The sequence below is a fragment of the Aotus nancymaae genome, unplaced genomic scaffold (genome assembly GCF_030222135.1).
Source record: "Aotus nancymaae isolate 86718 unplaced genomic scaffold, 86718_ANA_hifiasm-v0.15.2.pri h1tg000041l, whole genome shotgun sequence".
Taxonomy (NCBI): Eukaryota; Metazoa; Chordata; class Mammalia; order Primates; family Aotidae; genus Aotus; species Aotus nancymaae.
The window spans coordinates 39,689,168-39,693,278 of record NW_026988455.1 but is presented as its reverse complement, the minus strand read 5'-3'; the positions used below and the strand labels follow the sequence as shown (position 1 = coordinate 39,693,278).

The following is a 4,111-nucleotide window of genomic DNA, read 5'->3' as shown; positions in this document are numbered from 1 at the left end:
GTTGTGCCTATCACTGTGAAGGTCATTCTTTGCAACTCCCACAGAAGTACCACATCCATTCAGCTCACTTTGGACCACCTGTGGAGCCTGAAAACCAAGGAACAGGGAATCTGCTGAAGTCCAAATTTGTGTACTAGGTAATAAACTCCCCAGGATAAGCATCACGCGTTATTCTAAAGTAGCAATTTTACCAACTGTAAGCAAATTTAGAACACTGTCTTTATATTAAAATATATTAATGTCTTAAAGGAGCACATATATTAAATCAGTTTTAAAAAATACAACATTAGAATCCCTGTAGGAAAGAGATATTATACCCTGTATTAGTCTGTTCTCACGCTGCTAATAAAGCTATATCTGAGACTGAGTAATTTATAAAGGAAAGAGGTTTAATTGACTCACAGTTACACATAGCTGGGGAGGCCTCATAGTCATGGCACAAGGCAAAGAAGGAGCAAAGTCACATCTTACATGTCACCTGTCAAAAGACAGCTTGTGCAAGGGAACTCCCATTTATAAAACCATCAGGTCTCATGAGTCTTATTCACTACCAAAGAAGAGTATATAGGAAACCACCCTCAAGATTCAATTATCTCCACATGACCCCACCCTTGACATGTGGGGATTATTACAATTCAAGGTGAGATTTGGGTGGGGACACAGCCAAACTATAACATCCTCTAAAGTGTGTAATTAAAAAATGAATGAAGAGACTGTTTACAGAAATAGGTATAGAATAATAAGGGATGGTGAAACACCAAAGAACTGTCAACAGGGGGAAGTCATTGCCAAATTCAGAGGGATTATTTCTCACTTATCTTTACATTAGTGTCTAGCACAGTTACCATCAATCACATGATTGCTATTGTGATCATCCTTATAATTACCATCATTTAATAAATGCTTCCCGTTATCCTGGCCACTAAGCTAAACTCTATGCATATTATTTCAAATGTTCTTAGCCACTTTGTGATTGGAAACTACTGACTACATATAGGAGGAATAAAATACAAGAATCAACTAACAGGTAGAAGGTCATATAGGTAATCTGAAACAGAATTAAAATCCAAGCTTTACTGACTCAGAGGTCTGTGCTATCCAAGTTATCATAAGTCAAATCCCATTTTAGACATCAAGTTAAAGAGTTCTACTCTATTTACTGTTAAATTTTTACTATTCCAAAGACCATTAGACCAGTAGTTTGCCATCTAAACTCCAGGGAATTGTTAATAATATATAACTCTGTCATTTCTCTTAATGATTTGTGAAAACACTGTTTATGTTTTATCTCCCAACCAGATCACAAACTCATCAAAAACAGACGTCACATGTTATACAGCTATGTATCTCTCAGAGACTCCAGCACTTTGAAAACACTAGGCCTTGCTTATTAATATGAATATTTTTTCTAGGCATGTCCCAAAGTTCTCAGCACAGCCACAACCCAGGTTTTCACAGGGTTTTCATTAAAATTAGGTTCTATAGCATTACTTTCCTAATGCATGATGCAACCTATGTTTAGTTTTCAAATAAAAATTAATTTTGCTTCTACTGTCTTTATCTTTGACGATATTGAACTTGGGATTTTCAAAACTATAATTAGAAATTATTTTTACATATCTTTTATATACATAACTTTTATAGTGGCTGTCATACTCACATAGATTCTTAGGAGTGTTTCTGATCCTTGTGAATAAAAATGAAAGAAGAAATCTTTACTACTTGCTGACCCATGTGACTAACCTTGAAATCAGAGAGGTGGATTCATTTAAAACAAACTTGCAAACTGTTTAGCAAAGCACTGAATCTCTGTGACTTGACCAAATGTAATGCAAACTTGACTATTCCAGACTCCCTCTATCATTGTATCTACCCATATAGCATAGACTCCAGTTGCAAAGAATGGTCAAGGAATATGCTGTGCCTTTTGAGTCTCTCCATTTTATTTTATTTTATTTTTTCCAAGATCAAAGGAGTATTTATTACAACATTTATGGACCTATCTCCTCCATAAATAAATCTGTACAGAGTTGGAAAGTAAGGCCATGATATATACAGAAGGAAAGAGCATTGTGTTAAGGCTCAGGAATCAGTACACATCATCAGTGTCAGCATTCTCCCATTTTCAAGTGCACTAACAAGGGTGATGGGATCTCCACTGGAGTGAAAACAGCATTATTTCTGTTGCAGGAACTCTCAGAATTTGGAGGTCCATCTCAGGTTCAGCCTATGACCCAGGAAAAGTTCCAGCCTTCTCTGCCACTTCCAGGCCTAGCTTCAGATTCTGGTCAAATAGCTCACACCTGATGGGCATTTCTAAGGAGTAGAATGGATTCTTGAGGGCAGAGTCTGAGTAAATCTCATAAATCTTTCGGAGAAGAGAATCTCTTCCAGCTTGCCTACGATCTGCTAGAACCACAAACTTGATCCCTATCAGTGTCTGCTGGCAGTGCATTTTGAATGTGTCTGTCTCCAGTATCTTAATGCCTGAGTTTCCCTATTCAGGAGACAGCTGGGAGCCAATGGCAAAGAGCGAGTGGAACATGGAAGCCAGCATGAGCTTCTCTTTAGAAGTGAGGCGGGATAGAATCGAATGGACACCACGTAATCCAAATCGAATGGACACCAGGTAATTAGCAGGTTTACCTAGATACTCCAGAACCTCTCTCCCGTCGGACGTGTACTTGCTGTTCACGTCCATGCCACTGATGGCCAACACTGCATGGCCCACTCAGATGCCGTCCCACTGGCCGAAAGCAACCCGCACACGCTCATCGTGTAGCTTGAGCAGCAGATCCAGCGGGTAACTGAAAGTTTTCTTAGCTTGAGCCCGTGGCGCGTAGCTGTCCAACTGGTAAATCAGGCCGCCAGCTTTGTTCACCACATACACACTAAAAATCGCCATTGCTGCCCAAGTCTCTCCGTTTTATATTGCCAAATTCATCTTCCTTTAATACTTCACCTCATGTAGGACACTAAAATAAACAAGGACGCAACTCACATTTCAAAATAGAACCTAGTGGTTAAGAGCACTCGTTCTGAAAGCAGCTCCATTTTTCTAGTTCTAACATGTCTCCAACTATTTATCTCACCTTGAGCTTGGCACATAATCACTCCGTCTTACTTTTGCATCTGTGACACAAGAAAAATACCACCCACCTCAACATAGATCTTATGAAGATTAAAATAAGATTATGAAAGTAAAATGCTCAACACAATGTCTAACCTAAAATAAATGCTCAGCAAGTAGGAGCTGCTATAATTACTATCCAGATCAAATATTTTCTCCTGTATGAAGCTTTCTTACTCTTTCCCAGCTGGAATTACTTATTTTCTTCCTCGCTTTCTATACCACATTTTAGTCACCACCATGCTGGCACTTATCTCACTGTATTATAATTATTTATGTGCCTGTGTTCCGTAACCAAAATATGGAACTGAAGCTTCTGTATACCTCCAGCATAATTGTTTCATGTGTGCTCATTAGGTACTGGAATAAAATGGATGAATGAATGGGACTATAATACAAAATCCTCTTAGATAAAGATGTAATTATTCTAAAGTGATCAAATTGCTCCAACAAGAGTAGTCCAGATAATGAGAGACTGTGTCATAGAATTACTTGATAAAATCTAGTCAATAAAATGGCTTGACAACATAATCTTTATGATTTCTTTAATCTTATCTTTCTGGAGTTGAGAAGTGGAGATTCCTTTTCTCATCTTTATATTTCAACAATGATAAGAAAACAAACTGATCTCTGGGATCAGTGCCCAATACCATTCGGGTGGTATACATCTTACAATTCTTAATTAATTTGTGGCATACATATACCAGTCTCCACAGCCAGCTTCATCTGCATATAGCAGCATAATCATTTTTTTCCTTATAGTAAAGACTTTTTATGAGTCATACGTCTTCTCCAGGGGGTGTGGTTATCATCTGGTAATCACACCCTTGGGAGGTTAAAAACACTTATCTTTGGATCATGACTTGCAGTGCCCCAGGGGTGTGATTATCTCAGGCAACTCATACTTTCTGTCATGCCTAATTGCTTAATTATTATAGCTGTAAGTTCACACCACCATACAGGAACTCAAGTTGTATCAGC

The 4,111-nt window shown here is 38.2% G+C and overlaps 1 pseudogene; it reads right to left on the bottom strand.

The window, feature by feature from the left end:
- Window positions 1–2,227: 2,227 nt before the first annotated feature.
- Window positions 2,228–2,905, bottom strand: LOC105718692 (trafficking protein particle complex subunit 4-like; annotated as a pseudogene).
- Between the last annotated feature and the right edge of the window lie 1,206 nt (window positions 2,906–4,111).